This window comes from Hipposideros armiger, unplaced genomic scaffold (assembly GCF_001890085.2).
Source record: "Hipposideros armiger isolate ML-2016 unplaced genomic scaffold, ASM189008v1 scaffold_745, whole genome shotgun sequence".
Taxonomy (NCBI): Eukaryota; Metazoa; Chordata; class Mammalia; order Chiroptera; family Hipposideridae; genus Hipposideros; species Hipposideros armiger.
In genome coordinates, this window is record NW_017732095.1 from 103,085 (window position 1) to 120,189 (window position 17,105).

At 44.4% G+C, this 17,105-nt stretch overlaps 1 protein-coding gene across 1 annotated transcript in view; it reads left to right on the plus strand.

Moving 5' to 3' along the window:
• The first annotated feature begins 295 nt into the window (after positions 1–295).
• The window catches only part of PCBP3 (poly(rC) binding protein 3), a 180,251-nt gene continuing 163,441 nt past the window's right edge, over positions 296–17,105 (plus strand). The window contains exon 1 of the mRNA XM_019628034.1: positions 296–457. The gene's annotated coding sequence lies outside the window, so the exon portion shown is untranslated. The remainder of the gene's footprint in view (positions 458–17,105) is intronic.

Consider the following 17,105-nt stretch of genomic DNA (forward strand, 5'->3'; position numbering starts at 1 on the left):
CGCCCCGAGACCAACCCTCCCAAGACCCCGCCTCCTCTCCGCCCCAAATTTCCGTCCCGCCACCATTGTTATTGGCCTCGTCCAGCCCCGCCCCCAGGAGGCTAATTGGCTGCGTTCAGTAGAGCTTTCCGGGCTCCGATTGGTCGCCCCCGTCGCCGTTCCGCTATTCGATTGGTCTGAGGCGCCCGCTTTCTCGGGGCCCTGCACTTTGGCGGGGGCGGGGTTAGCGGCGGCGGGCGGCGCAGGATTGGTCAGCCGCGCAGAAGGGGCGGACCCGCGTCGCGCGCAGCGCCTCGGCTGGAGCGCGAGGAGCTCCTACAGCCGCCTCAGTCGCCTCAGTCTCCTCGGACTCCTCGGACTCGGTCGCTTCAGGCTCCGCCGTCGCCGCCAGGATCCCCCGGTGCCCACCCCTGGCCCCGCCCCTGCCTCTCGCGGGCCGGCCCGGGCACGGCCTCTGGTGAGTGAGTGGTCGCGGGCCGGGGGCGGGGTCCAGTGGTGGGGCTGGGGTCTGGGCCGGGGGTCGGAGGTCCGGGGTCAAGCCGGGGTCGGGAGGCCGTGGCCGGGGCGGCGACCTCCGGCGGCCGCCAACTTTGCCCGCGGGTCTCGCGAGCGGGGGACGCACATCTCGGGCCGCCCAAGCCCCTCGAGAGGCCGAAAGAGCAGAAGACCCCGCCCGGCCCCGGCCAACTTGGGCGGCAGCTGCGCTCCGGCGGGCGGGGTCGGGCCCGCGCCGTTTTCTCCCCCGGCCGACCCGGGGGCGCCCGGCGGCCCCTGCGAGGTCGCTCGGAGCGGGAGCGGGAGCGGGCCGGGGGCCTGGCCGGGGCGGGGGGGCGCGGGCGCAGGACTCAGGTGACGAGGTGCCGCCGGCCTCCCCACCCCTCCCCCAATCCAGAAGTTGTCGGCGAGGGCTGCGCCTTCGCGAGCGCGTTGTTGGGCTCGCTGGGGGTGAACAGCTGCCATGATTTTGCTCTGGACTTTGTGAGGCTTAAGTTTCCAACGGTTTAAACGTCCTCGCGTGTGATTGAGAAGGATTCTGGGGGAAGCATCCTGGGCGCCCCGGGCGGGCGGGTCGGAGGTGGCTTCCGCAGACGCGCGGCTCCCGAGCGCGACCACCGCGCGCCCCGCGGCGGAGGACGGAAGGGGACTCCGGCTTGCACTTTGACCCCTCCTCAAACGCCGCACCAGCCTCATTAACGCGGGCGTGTGCGTCTCTGTTGCCCGTGTCAGCGAGGGGCAGGTTACCCGGGGCCGGCTCACGTTCCCCTCTTTTGGTCACTATTTCCTCCTCTTATTTGGGAGTGGGTCAAAACGCGTGTTTTTTACTGTTCCCACAAGTGTTTTGCTCTGGAAGTATTGTTTAGTGAAAGTTTATTTCTTCTTTTTGCCTGGTGGCGTTTCTGATTCTTTTGTTCCTACCCTGAAGTATGTTGTTAGTCGCCTAACAAATCTGAAAGTTAACGAAAAGTCAGGTCTCAAATCCTGTGCCTGGGGTTACCTCCCTCCTGCCTTCCGTCAAGGCAGCATGGACTTCCGGCCTCGTCGGCCCTGCAAGGGAGCCAGCCACGAGCCACACTCCCCGGGGTGAGGAGGCTTCACGGGTGGGAGTCCCCAGAAGGAATGCTCGGGCGGCGGGCCTGACAGACCTGAGACTCGCCGGGGTAACACACAGACCCGCCAGTTCACACCATCCCTCTGGCACAGGCCCTCACACATCCTTCCTAAATTTAACTTCTAAGGATGAACTGTTGCCCCTTTTCTGTTCTTTGAACTTGGCTTAGATGTGGGAACCATAGGACGGGCAAGGGAGCTTCCCTGCTGAAGACAGTTGATTCTGCCTCCTGCACCGGAACAAGTCATCATCGTAAAACCTCTCAGAGAGGCCGGTTTTGGTCCAAAGAGACAGTTTGCAGAACAGTGGCACTCTGGAGGGATTGTTGGCAAGATCCCCAAAGACTTCATTGATCCTCACATTGGAGGAGCTGGAGCAGTTGTGGATGGTGTTTTCAGACTTGGAGATCCATCGGAAACCAAGGGGTCTTCAAATACAAATGCAGTCCTGAGCCACTGATGTCAGTCACTTGGAGTCCTGCTGTTTTTCACTTGTGTGCCGATGCTGTTGTTAATACAGTTGCAGGGTCATTACAAGTGTTTTAAAATTTATGTAACTTCATGTATTTCTTAGTTAAAACTCAATATTATAAAGTTATGAAAAGATTTGATGGTAAAAAGGTAAAAAAAAAAGGTCTTATTATAACTGAAAAGATTGGGCGTCCTGCTTAAAATTCAGGGCTTTGTGACTGGTGTTGCCACAGGTGGTGCTGGTTACTGGTGATCGTGGACCTGAGAACATCACTTTTCTAGATATTGTTATTAATACTCAGGGTTAGAGAAAGTGTACAGCTTTATGGTTACATGTGTTAGGTATTTATGAGAAGATTTCAGTGTGTTCATTTTTGAACTATTAGACGTTTAAAAAGAAGCTATCTCTTTCCTTGTTGTTGGAGGGAGACTCGGAGCATGCTGTGTTTATACTTGCAAAAGTCCCATGAGGTCCTTGAAACAATCCAGCCATTCAAGGCTGGACACTGCGTTTCAGTTTCAACAGTTCCTTGACCTGCATAGCCGGTTTCTGGACCCATAGCCATTTTTCCTTGGCAGAGTCATTCCTAATTTCACAGAAATCTCAGGGCTTTATTGTAAAGGTGATTACTGAAGCAGATTTTGGTAGATGGAAGTTGTATATGCCTTTGGTGAAGAAGGCTGGTCCTTTGGGCCATAACAAAGGAATATACCTTCTCGTGTATTAGAACACCCCAAACTTAAACATTAGAATGAATACTGTAGATTTTTGGGCAGCTCTGAAGTCTCTTACCCCTGGTGACAGGGACTCTGACAGGGAAATGGTGGGTCCACTGTCCATGGTGCTGAATATTTCATCTATTTGTTTTTTTGTCTTCAAATTTTCTTTCCAGTGTGAGACTGGTTTTTGGAATATGTTTTAAAACGAATTTCAGAATTCACACTATCAAAGAAAAGTTGAACAGGGGAGTTCTATTGAACCTGAAAGGAAGTGTGCATTTTACAAACTCAAGCCATGTTATTGTCTCTCTTTTTTTAAAGTGGATAATTGTGCCAACTCAGCATTCCCTTTCCTTTGCTTAGTCTCCTTCCCAGGTGGGAATTTTCTTGCTAGAGTATGGATATCAAGTAACAAACCACTGAAATTAAATGAGACTCTGTTTGATTAACAACCACCCTTTTAAAAAATATTGCTTTATTATAATATGTGTATATATACCTATTTGTACATAGGGGCGATTTGTTTTTCCCTAAGCACAGTTGATTGTAGCACCCCTCACGTCACTGGCATGGTGCCTTCCAGCCTTCCTGGAGAGGGACCCGAACCCCTGAGTATGTGGTGGGGCTGTTGGGCAGCTGCCAGGCATTCCCGCCTCATTGGAGCAACGTACTCTGTCTCCTATAATTCTGAGAACATGTTTGTAAATCATGTTAGATAAATCCTTTATTTCTCTCAAGGTTAATTTTGCCTGTTGCTTTAGAATTGCCCCACAGGTTAGCAATAGAAATAATGGGTGTTACTTGTAGTACAGAGATTCTTCCTGATGACAGTAAATTGTGCATCAAACTAAGCAGTGGATTGTTAGGTGTTTTTGTTATAAGTATTTCAACTAGTTCTTGGGTCCCATCAGTTGTACACTTAACCCAGATTACTCTTCGACATCTGTTTTGTTGAGAGAAACCCAGGGCGGCTTCCTTCTGCCTTCTCCAAGCTCAGAAATACTCTCTGAGGGCCTACTTTTTGCCAGGCCCTGTGACATGATCTGGAAACCCACAGGGGAATGAGGCAGAGTTCTTACCATTGAAGGACTCACCACTTCAGACTGAGGAAAGGACATGTAAACAGATGGTTACAGGGGGCCACAGAAAGCTGGGTTAGTGTGTTGAGGAGGGGTGATTCATTTAGGCAGGGAATCAGAGAAGGCTCCAGAGAGGTGGTGGCCTTTGGGCTGAGCCCTGGAGGATGAATTGTAATTATTTGGGCATGGATGGGTATAAATTGATTTGAAAAAGACAAGAAGGTTGGTGTAACTGGAGAATGGTGTGTGGTGGTGCTGAGGCTGGAGGTGTAGGGGTGTGGGGTTCTACTAGAAGTGTGTGTAGGGGAGAGTTGAGAAGTTGTGTGGTATACAAAATGATGGTCTTCTAAAGCTATCCACGTCCTAATCCCCAGAACCTGTGAATATGTTATATTACCTGGCAAAGAGGATTGAAGGTAGCACATGGAATGAAGGTTGCTAATTAACTGGGTTTTAAATAAAGAGATTATCCTGGATTACCCTGGTGGGTCCAGAGTAATCACAGGGTCCTTAAATGTGGAAGAGGGAGGCAGAAGAGTCAGTGTCATAGTGATGTGAAATGAGGAAGATTTCCCATCATTGCTGGCTTTGAAAATGGAAGGGGTCACGAGCCAAGGAATGCAGGCAGCCTCCTGAAGCTGGAAAGGGCGACCAAGTGGATTCTCCCCAGAGCCTCCAGAAAGGTGTGCAGCCCTTCCGACCCCTGGCTCTAGCTCACTGAGACCTGCGTCTGCCCTCTCATCTCCAGAGCTGTAACGCCATTAATGTGTGTTGTGTTCAGCCACTAAATTTGTTAGAGCAGCCACAGGAAACTGATGCAAGTTGGGACTCTGCTCTAGGAAGTGTTAGCTGGGGAAGTTTAAGGAAGGATTCACCTGATCAGGTTGGCTGTGGAAGATAAACTGATTTAGCTGCTGTTTGGGAGGAGGTTGCCCCAGGTAAGCATGATTCTGATCCCGTTTCACCTGGCAACATGCGTGTGATACTGTTTTACCCGGTCTGTGTCCCACTTGCAGTCTTCCTCCCAGCAGCCTGCTTAGTCTCCCCCTGCTAATTCTACGTCCCACTGGCCTGCCTATCCTCTGTGTTGGCACTCAGGGGAGAGTGGACCGGGTGTACACATACAAATGGGATTGGGGGACATAGGGAGACCCAGTTCCAACCACAGAGCTGTTGTCAGAGTACTTTCCGAGGGTTTGTTTCTTCACAACCTTGCTGATTCTTTATATGTTCAGATGTTTTACTTGTTGTCAGTCTAGGAGATATGAACTATCTCACTGTTTTAATTTGCATTTCCTTGATTACTAGTGAGTTTGAAGACTTTTTATCCATTTGGGTTTCCTCTGTTATAAATTGTATCCTTATATTTTGTCCAATTGTTGCCTGGGTTGTCCTTTTAAAAGCTTTTTAGAAGTTCTTTATATATTCTGGATTCTATTTGTGTCCTATTTTTATCCTTTAAAAATGCTGTTTCAATGAACAGATGTTTAATTTTAATGTAGTCAAATTTATCAATCTTTTCCTTATGGTTTGTGTTTATTAAGTCTTATTTAAGAAATCCTTTGTTACCACAAGTTCATAAGATAGCCTTCCTTCTCTTTAAAAAAATGTTTGAATAATTGCTTTTAATATTCTACTTTGAACTTATTGTGTGAGGTAGAGGTATAATTTTAGAGTTTTCCAAATGTGTAACCAATTGTACCAGTGCCGTTACTGAGTACTGTCCTTCCCCAGTGATCTGCAATGTTACCTTTGAAACATACCAGATGTCACAGATGTGTGGATCTGTTTCTAATTTCTCCATGTAAATAATGATAACGTCATTTCTTCCTTCCTAGTCTTTAAATCTTTTGTTTGTTTATTTATTTATTTATTTATTTATATATTTATTCTTTCTCTCCCTTTGTTTGGACCACTAGACAAGTTGTGATAAGGCTATCCTAATAATAATTTTAAAAAATCATGACTAGATATTGAATTTTATCAAATGTTTTTTGTATCTATTTAGTTGATTTTATGTTTTTGAAACTGAGATGATTTTTTTTTTTAAGAGTTTATTGGGGAATTGGGGGAGAAGGAACAGTGTTGGGGAATCAGGGAAGGGGAACAGACAGGTTGTCCTTTTGTTCTTCAGTCTAGCTGTGGAGGACATCACTTCATTGGCCCATGTTGATATTATCATTGCGCTCTTCCCGGCTGAGGCAGATCGGTCGCTGGTCACTGGACAGCCGGCCGCTCATGGCGGCTCTTGGCAGCTCATGCTGGCTGCCGGTTGCTCACACCGGCTGCTAGCCACTCAAGGTAGCTTTACGGCAGCCCACTGCAGCTTCACTGCAGCCTACACTGTTGCCGGTGACTCACAGCATCCGGCATCCCAGCTCCAGGTCGAGCTGTTGTTCACCATCTTAGCTGTAGAGGGCGTAGCTTAGTGGCGCATGTGAGAATCGAACTGGCAGCCCTGTTGTTCAGAGCTCGTGCTCTTAACTAACTGAGCCACTCGGCCGGCCTGAGGTAAATATTTTAATCTTTTAATTTTAAGCCATCATTGAGATTTTTTTTTTTTAGATTTTATTGGGGAATTGGGGGAGGGGAACAGTGTTGGGGAATTAGGGAAGGGGTACAGACAAGTTGCTGTCGTTCTTCATTCTAGTTGTGGAGGATGTCACTTCACTGGCCCATGTTAGTATTATCATTGCGTTCTTCCCGGGTGAGGCAGTCGCTTGCCAGCCTTTGGACGGCCACTCACGGTGGCTTATGGCAGCTCACGAAAGCTCACACCTGCTGCCGGTCAGCCCCACTGCAGCCTACGCCGTCGCCGGCCACTCACAGCAGCCCAGCTCCAGGTTGACCTGTTGTTCACCATCTTAGCTGTAGAGGGCGCAGCGTCACTGGCTCTCATGTGGGATCTGAACCGGGGCCCTGCTGCTCAGAGCTGGCATCCCAAGCCAACTCCTAACCAATACGCCACTCAGCTGGCCCCATCATTGATTTCTAGGATTAAACTGTACTTTGTCATGATGTATTACTTTAATAATTACATGGGGTTCAATATGGTAATATTTCATTTCGGAGTTTGGTACATATGCTCATTAGAAGTATTGACCAGAATTAATCCTTTCTTGTATTGTTCTCATTCAGATCCAATATCAAGGTGATGCTTCATTATCTCTGTAATTGTTTCTGAAAAGGAGGGATTTTTGTTCCTTGCAAGTTTGGCAAAATTGTTTCGTAAATGTCCTAGATCTGGGTCCTTTTAGAACACAGAGAATCTTGCACCATCAAGTAATCACTTTAGAAGGGTTGCTGGTCCATTCTGCTCACATTTTTAGCCAGAAGCAGTCATTCTGGCCACACCTAGTTTCAAATGGGGCGGGGAGGTGGGGTCTTCCATGTCTGGGAAGTTTAGGACAACTGGATACTGGTAAATAGTACTAATATGGAAGCTACTTGATGCCATTGCTACAGAGTTAGCCAAAACTCACACTGTGTTACCCTCTAGGTCAGCAGTTCTCAACCTTTCACAAGGGGTTGCCTAAGACCATCGGAAACACATATTTTCGATGGTCTTAGGAACCGAGACACCGCTCCTCTATCTGTCTCCAGGCCCACATACAGATACGCCCACATATGAGTACCTGGCGACCCCTGTGAAAGGATCGTTCGACCCCCAAAGGGGTCGTGACCCACAGGTTGAGAACCACTGCTCTAGGTCTTGTTTCTAGGTATTGCAAGTGTATTGGTCATCAAGGGACCAATGAAAAAGTGAAGTTAGACCTCATTGGTTTGTGTTTGTGGTGAACAAACTGCCCTACTTACTTTCTCCAGAGCTCACCTTGAGAATTTCTGCCTCTCGCCTGCTCCTTATTGCAGAAGCAAAGCCTCCCCTTCTCATTCCTTCCTGCTAATTTAAATAAATGTTAACCATCCTTCAGGGCTGGCACAGGACACGCTGAGATTCGCTGTCAGCTCTGACCCCTGGTGAACTCTCCAATTCGTACAGTACTCTACTGCCTCAGCAGGGCAGAGAGCAGGGTTCAGTTGTGTTTGGGGTGGGTTGGTCAGAAGAATACTTTTCAGATCCAAGTGCAAGCTTCCTTCTCTTTTTTGCTTGGGCTCTGCAGGAGGAAGCTAGACATAGTGGACAAGCTAGACTCTGTGAAAGTGGTCCCACCATGATCCCTACCTCCTAGATTCCGTGCCCATGTCTGATTCCTTCACATTGAAGTGGGACCTGTGACTTCCTTCAAACCAATGGAATATGGCAAAAGTGATGAGATGTCACTCCTGTGATTATGTTACATTATATACAATTTGATCTTGCTAGAAACTTATTTAGAGACTCTCTTAGCTGGCTGGAGTAAGTGGCCAGCTTACTCACGGGAAGAACTGCAGGTGCCCCTAGGAGCTGAGGGTGGCATGCAGGGACAGCCAGTAGGAAGCAAGGGCCCTCAGTCCTGACTACAGCAAGGAAACAGCATATGCCATTAACCTGAGTGAGCTGGAAGTGGATTCTTCTACAGTCGAGCCTTCAGATGAGATCACTGCCCTGCCAACAGCACCACTGCAGCCTTGTGAGACCCTCAGCAGAGGACAAGTTAAGCCTCCTCGACCCCTGATCCCCAGAAACTTGAGATAACAAATGTATATTGTTTTATGTTTTTTTTAAAGATTTTTATTGGGGAATTGGGGGGATGGGAACAGACAAGTTGCTGTCATTTTGTCTTCAATCTAGTGGAAGACGTCGCTTCACTGGCCCAAGTTGGCACCATCATTGCGCTCTTCCCGGGTGAGGTAGATCAGTCGCTGGCTTCTGGATGACCGCTCAGGCGGCTGCTGGCCGCTCACGCTGGCTGCTGGCTACATACGGTAGCCCATGGCAACCCACTGCCACAGGGGCTGCAGCCCACGCCATCGCCGGTGACTCACGGCAGCCCAGCTCCAGGTCGAGCTGTTGTTCAGCATCTTAGCTGTGGAGGCCAGTGTCACTGGCCCTCATATGTGGGATCCGAACCGGGGTCCTCTGGCGTCCCAAGCCAGTTCTTAACCATCGCGCCACTCGGCCGGCCCTGTATATTGTTTTAAGTTCTAAGTTTGTGATGGTTTGTTATGCAGCTATAGAAAACCAATGTATCAGATCTGTACTGACTTCCCAGTTACCCTCATTAGAAGTGGGTTTGGGTTGATGAAGGATGTTTAAAAAGTTTTTTTCTATATATAAAATAATATATTTTGTGTAGAAAAATTGGAGCAAGCTGAAAGTATAAAGGAAAAAGGGCCATTATCAATAATCTTAACACACAAAGATAGCCAATACTTTTTTTCTACTTTTACGTGAATGTGGTATCCATATTCCATGGGATTCATCCCATAATGTGTTTTAGGAACAACTTTTTTCTTTATACTAGATAGGAAGCATTTCCTTGTGTCCTGTCATAGTCTTCTAAAATTTGATTTTGAATGGCTGTATACTATTCCAGTGGGTGTCCCAGTTTATTGAACTACTTTTCTGTAGCTGGACATTTATGCTACGTTAAAGTATTTACCAGTATAAATAATGCTTTGATAAATATCCTATATAGCAATCATTGTGTGTATCACTGGTTATTTCTGAAGGATAAATTTCTAAAGACAGAATTGTTAGGTTAAGGCTTGTAGATGTTTTTAAGTCTTTTGATACTTAACCATCCAGCTTCCAGTGTTTCTAAAAAATAATATAAAACTCAAACGTCTGTTTCTGTAACTCACCAGGTTGGGATAGGACAGAACTATTGATTTTTGAGCATTTAGGTTTCTGTTTTCTTAACCCTGTTTGCAAAGTGCTTTTAAATTATTCATTAAAGTGCAATATGGATTCTATTTATAGACATGTTTGTGTATGAGATTGCTCCCTTAATGTCTGGGCAAAAAGCCTATGAATTGCTATTATCACATCTCTGTCTTTGTAAATCCTTTCTCCTTCTCCCCACCCTTTCTTTGTTCTCAACCAAATGTAGATGCTGAGACAGGTAAGGTCTTGTAGCCTCCTGATTACTCAGATGAAGTGGCTGTTCAATGGCTAGCCCTTGTTCTTCTTGCCGTTCATGAACTAGTTGACTTCATAAGAATTAGAGATCAGCTGAATATGAATTATTAATTCAAAAATATTTTTCCTGATTCATAAAACAATGAGTGCTTATTTAGAAAATTTCTAAAGTAAAGATTATCATAAAAATCTTTAATTCTACCACCCACAGATGACCATTATATAAATATAACTTGTTCGTACTATCATAGTTTATTCCTGTAATAAATTGATTCGATTCCAATGACTAATATTTAGTTTGGGATTTTTGCATCCATGTCTGAGTGAAATTGGCCCATAACTTTCTTTTCCTGTAGCTGTTCTCTCTCTAATTTGAGGTGAATACCTAATTTATTAATTTGCAGCTTTCCTCTGTTACTAACATGTGCATTTAAGGTGATACATTTCCTTGTAAATAATGCTTTAACTGTGTCATACAGAGTTTGATTTGAGGTATTTTCATTAGTGTTCAATATATGCTGTACCCTGAATTGTGTCCCCTCACAATCGTAGGTTGAAGCCCCAACATCAGTGTGGTGGTATTTGGAGCAGGGGTCCTTTGGGAGGTGAGGAGGTTTAGATGAGGTCGTGAGTGTGAGGCCCTTGTAATGGGGTTAGTGCCTTGTCAGAAGAGACCAGAGTGTTTGCTCTTTCCCCACCATGTGGTGCTCCAGCAAGAAGGCAGCTGTAAGCAAGCTAAGACGAGGGCCCTCGCCAGGTCCCGCCTGTGCCGTCACCCTGAGCTCAGACTTTGAGAAAGAAATGTCTGTTGTGGATAAGCCACCCAGTCTTTGGTGTTCGTTACAGTGGCCCAAGTAGACTGTGACAGTATATTTTCTGATTTACATTGTGAATTTTTCTTTGATTTATATATAGGTCATTTAGAATATTTTTACATTTCCAAACATACACATATTTTCTTATTATATTCTTCTCCAGCATTATTCCATTGCCCAGAGATTTTGGTCTTTAAGATTTTAATCCTTTGAAACGTGCTGATGTGCCTTATAACCCAGAATATGGACTATATGTTTTCTCAGATGTTCTCATGTGCTTGAAAAAATTAGATTCAATGTACTGTATCATCAGCTCACTTGATAAGCATATTACTCACATCTTCTGTTTTCTTACTACTTTTTTGCTCTGGTTATTATATCCATTACTAAGATCCACAGATTCATTATGATTATGGATTTGTCTTATTTCTCCCTATAGGTCTGTCAATTTTTATTTATGTGCTTTGAGACAATGTTTTTTTTTTTTAATTTTTAAAAAGTTTTTTAAAGATTTTTTTTTTAATTGGGGAATTGGGGGAGGGGACCAGCCAAATTGTTGTTCTTCAGTCTTAGTTGTGGAGGGCGCCAGTCGCCATCTGGCTTCCCGTCGGCAGCTTGTGGCCTCTAAGCTCAAGGTGCTGTGTTCAGTCTTAGTTGCCAGTGGGTGTAGCCACCATCCCATGCGGGGTCCAACCGCAGCAGTCTTGTTGTTAAGATCACACGCCCTATTCACTGAGCCCTCTGGGCAGCAGCTCAGCTCAGCAACAAGTTCAGTCTTTGTTGCGGGTGGGCGTAGCCCACCATCGAATAGGCAATCTTGTTTTTACACCAGCTGAGCCATCCTGCCACCTGTTGGCAGCTCGGCGACAGCTCAGCCGTTGCGCAGCGTCACTGGCCCATGTGGGAATCGAACCGGCGGCTCTATTCCTCAGAGCTCGCGCTCTTAAGCCAACTCTTAACCAACTGAGCCACTCGGCCGGCCCTGAGACCATGTTTTTAGGGGCATAGAAATTTAAAATTGTTTTATCTTCCTGATAAATTGAGACTTTATAATGAGTGGTTCTCTTTAGCGCTAGAAATGAACCTTTGTTTTTGTGGTACAATATGTCTGATGCTAATAGAGCCATTCGCATGATATCTTTGTTTTTTATCATTTTACTTCTAACCTTATTATATTCTTATACTTTAGATATGTCCCTTGCAAAGACAGTACTGTTAGATTTTTATCATCCAGCCTGATAATCTTTGTCTTCTAATTGGAACATTCAACTCATTTACATTGAATGTAATTACTGGTCTATTTGAATTTAAATCCACAATCTTCTTATATATTTGTCTTGTACCACATTTTCTGTGTTTATTTTTCTCTCTTTTCTCATATTTTAAATTAGTATCATGGTTTTAAAAAATCATTCTATTTTTTCACTCTCCCTAGTACATTGGAGATTATATTCTATTTTTCTTTTAATGGTTACCATGTAAATTAGATGATGTGTTATTTTTTATTTTTTAAAGATTTTATTGGGGAATTGGGGGAAGGGAACAGAGTTGGGGAATTGGGGAAGGGGAACAGACAAGTTGCTGTCCTTTTGTTCTTCAGTCTAGTTGTGGAGGACGTCACTTCACTGGCTCTTGTTGGTATTATCATTGCGCTCTTCCCACGTGAGGCAGTCGCTCGCCGGCCACTGGACACCACTCACGATGGCTCTTGGCAGCTCACGCCGGCTGCCGGACACTCATGCTGGCTGCCAGCCGCTCATGGTAGCTCATGGCAGACCACTGCAGCCTACACCGTCGCTGGCAACTCATGGCAGCCCAACTCCAGGTTGAGCTGTTGTTCACCATCTTAGCTGTAGAGGGCGCAGTGTCACTGGCCCTCATGTGGGATCCGAACCGGGGCCCTGCTGCTCAGAGCTGACGTCCCAAGCCAACTCTTAACCAACGCGCCACTCGGCCGGCCCAAGACAATGTGTTATTAACTTATCCAGATAATGCTGTACCTTCCTCCTGGGCCATGCAGAGATTATAGTTTCTTAGAATACTTGAACGCCATTCACCCCCTCCAGATTTATATGTGCTTCTTACTGTGTACCTTAGTTCTGTGTGCTCCTTTTAAACTCAGTGAAATAATATTAACTGTTATTATTTACCATCCTACGTGTTTGTTTAGATTCATTCGCATCCTCACTGTACTTTGCTCTCTGACATTTGTACCCTCATTCTGGGGTCCTTTTCTCCTGCCCACAGGGCCTTCTTTATACATTCCTGTATTGCAGATCAGCTGCTGGTAAACACTCCCTTATATATTTTTTTATTCTATCAGTATTTTGATTTCATTTTTATTCTTTTTAAAATTCTTTCAGCTGCCCAGATGGCTCAGTGGATAGAGCGTGCGCTCTTAACAGAAAGGCTGCCGGTTTTGACTCCTGCATGAAAAAAAACAAAAATAAATAAAATAAATAAATAAATAAATAAATTTCTTTCAATTTACTTAACATTTTTTGGAATATAATTTATATGCCATAAAATTCACCCTTTTAAAGGTTATGATTCACTGGTTTTTGATATATTTACAAGGTTGTGCAATCAGCATTACTACCTAGTTCCAGAACATTTTCATCCCCTTATAAAGAAATCTCATACCTGCTAACACGCCTCCCTTCCTCAAGCCCCTCGCTGGCAGCATTAATATACTTTCTGTCTCTAAGGATTTTCCTGTGATGCACATTTCATATACATGGAGTCATAGATATGTGGCCTTCCGTGTCTGGCTTCTTTCCTTAGTAGAATATTTTCAAGTTCATTGATGGGTCTCAGTACTCCATTCCTCCTTATGGCTGAATCATACTACTTGTCCATACATCAGATTTTCTTTATCCATTCATCAGTAGGGACATTTGGGTTGTTTCCACTTTTTTGGCCCTTATGGATAATGTGCTATGAACAGTCAGTATGTGCAGGTTTTTTATGCATACATGTTTTCAGCCCTTCGGGGCATACACACAGGAGTGGCATTTCTGGGTCATATAGTAATTCTCTATTTAACTTTTTGAGTAACTGGCAAACTGTTTTCCACAGAGGTTGTACCATTTCACATTCCCACCAGCAATGTATGAGGGTTCCAATTTCTTTACCTCTTCACCAACACTTGTCATTGTTTAGTTTTTTGATTCTAGCCATCCTAGGGGTGTGAAGTGGTATCTCATTGTGGTATTGATTAGCATTTCCCTGATGTCTGATTCTGTTGAGCAGCTTTTTGTGTGCTTATTGGCCATTTGTATGTCTCCTTTGGTGAAATGTCTATTTAAATCCTTTGGCCATTTTTAAATTGGATTGTTTGTGTTTTGTTCATTTGTAAGAGGTCTTGATATATTGTTTACTAGTCCCTTAGCAGAGATATAATTTGCAAATATTTCCTTTCTAACTGTGAATTGTCTTTTTACTTTCTTGGTAGTGTCCTTTGATGCACAGAAGATTTTGATTTTGATGTAGTCCATTTTATCTATTTTTTCGTGCTTGTGCTTTAGGTGTCATATTTAAGACAACAGTGTCTAATCAGGTCACAAAGATTCACATTTGTGTTTTATTCTAAAGGTTTTATAGTTTTAACTCTTGAATTTAGATCTTTGATACATTTTGAGTTAGTTTTTACATATGGTGTGAAGGAGGAGTTTTACTTTATTTTTCTAAAGTGGCTGTTCAGTTGTCCTCGCACCATTTGTTGAAAAGCCTGTTTCCTCATCAAATGGTCTTAGGACCTTTGTTGAAAATCAGTTGACCATAAAATATGGGCTTATTTATGGACTTTCAGTTCTATTCCATTGATCTGTATGTCTGCCTTTATGACAGAACCACAAAGTCTTGATTAGTGGAGCTTTGTGTTAAGTTTTTTTTTTTAATTGGGAAATTGGGGGAGGGGAACAGCCAAGTTGTTGTCCTTCAGTCTTAGTTGTGGAGGGCGCTGCAAGCTCAATTCCAAGTCCAGTCACACCACTCAGCTCAATTAGTTGTGGGTGGGCGTAGCCACCATCCCATGTGGGAGTTGAACCAGCAGCCTCATTGTTAAGAGCACGTGCTGTATTCCCTGAGCCACCTGGGCTGCAGCTCAGCTTAAGGTGCCGAGTTTAGTCTTAGTTGCAGGCAGGTGTAGCCCACCATCTCGAACAGGCAATCTTGTTGGTAAGAGCATGTGGTCTCACCAGCTGAGCCATCCTGCCACCTGTTGGCAGCTCAGCTCGGGTGCAGCTCACTGGTCCATGTGGTAATCTAACCGGCGACCCTGTTACTCAAAGCTCGCACTCTTGAGCAAGCTCTTAACCAACTGAGCCATTCGGCCGGCCCACTTTGTGTTGTTTTGAAATCAGAAAGTGTGAGTCTCCATCTTTGTTTTTCTAATTTAAGGTTGTTTTGGCTATTCCTGGTTTCTTGCATTTTCGTATGACTTTTAGGATTAGTTTGTTAATTTCTGCATGAAAGGCAGCTGAAATTTTGATAGGGACTGTAGTGAATGTGTAGACCGATTCAGGAATATTGCCATATTCACAACATTGTCTTCCAATCCATGAGCATGGGATTTATTAGCTGTAATAGTTTTTAATGGATTCCTGAGGATTTTCTATGTACTGTATAAGGTTGTATCATCTGCATATATAGATAATTTTACTCCTTTCTTTCTAATCTCCATGCCTGTTATTTCTGTTTCTTGTGTAATTGCCATGGTTGTAATCTCTAGTACAATGTTGAATTGTTCTGGCAAGGGCGAACATCCTTGTCTTGTTCCTGATCTTAGGTGGGGAAGTTTTCAGGCTTCACTATTAATTATGTTGTTAGCTGTGGTTTTGTTTTGTTTTTTAAAGATTTTGGGGAATTGGGGGGAGGGGAGCAGCGTTGGGGATTCGGGGAAGGGGAACAGACAGGTAGACAAATTACTGTTTTGTTCTTCAGTCTAGTTGTGGAGGACATTGCTTCACTGGCCCATGTTGGCATGATCATTGTGCTCTTCCTGGGTGAGGCAATCGGTCGCCGGTCATTGGTTGGCTGCTCACAGCGGCTCCCGGTAGCTCATGGCTCCCAGTAGCTCATACCGGCTACCAGCCGCTTACGCTGGCTGCCAGCCACTCACGTAGCTCACGCCTACGCCGTCGCTGGTGACTCAGCAGCCCAGCTCCAGGTCGAGCTGTTGTTCATCATCTTAGCTGTAGAGGGCGAGCATCACTGGCCCTCAATGTGGGACCCAAACCGCAGCCCTGCTGCTCAGAGCTGGTGCTCCCAAGCGAGCTCTTAACCAGCTGAGCCACTTGGCCGGCCCAGCTGTGGGTTTTTGTAGAGGAAGTTCCCTTCTAATTTTATTTTGTTGAGTGTTTTTATCATGAAATGGTGTTTTTGTGGTCAGACACTTTTTCTGCATCTATTGGAATGAACATGTGGTTTTTGTCCTTTATTTTATTAATGTCTTCCATTACATTGACTGTTTTTTGTGTGTTGAACCAACCTTGCATTCCTTGGATAAATCCCAGTTGGTCATGGATAATTCTTTTTTTTCCCCCTCCTTTGGTATCTCTTTGCTCTTTTTTTTTTTTTTTTAACTGAGCCATCCTGCCACCTGTTGGCAGCTCAGCGGCAACTCATCTTGGGCTGGGTATCAAACCACTGTTGCTCAGAGTTCGTACTCGTGCGCGAGCTCTTAACCGACTGAGCCACTTGGCCGGTCTCTTTTTTTTTTAATTAAAATTTATTGGGGTGACAATGGTTAGTTAAATTACATAGGTTTCAAGTGTACAATTCTATAATACATCATCTGTATATCACATTGTATGTTCACCATCATAGTGGATAATTGTTTTTTATATACTGTTGGATTCAGTTTGTTAGTGTTTTGTTGAGGATTTTGCACCTGTATTCTTAAGACATATTGGTCTGTCTTTTTTTTTCCTTGGGATATCCTTGTCTGGTGTTGATATGAGTAATACTGGCCTTAGAATGAAGAAGGTAGTGTCCTTTTCTTTTCAGTTTTTTTGAAGAATCTGTGAAGGACCATGTTAATTCTTCTTTAAATGTTTGGTAGAATTCACTAGTGAAGCCATCTAGTCCTGGACTTTTTCTTGTGGGAAGTTTTTCAGTTACTGACTCAATGTCTTTATTTATTTTAGGTCTATTCAAATTTTTTATTTCTTGTTAAATCAGTTTTGATAGTTTGTATCTTTGTAGGAGTTTGTCCTTTTCACCTAGGTTATCTGTCGGCTTCAGGATTTTTATTTGATTCCTTTTTATAATTTCTACTGGGATGCCAAAAACATGTATACACATGACTTATATTCATCTTTTGTTATTGGTATATATTGAGTATTATAATTTTTTTTTTTAAAGATTTTTATTGGGGAATTGGGGGGA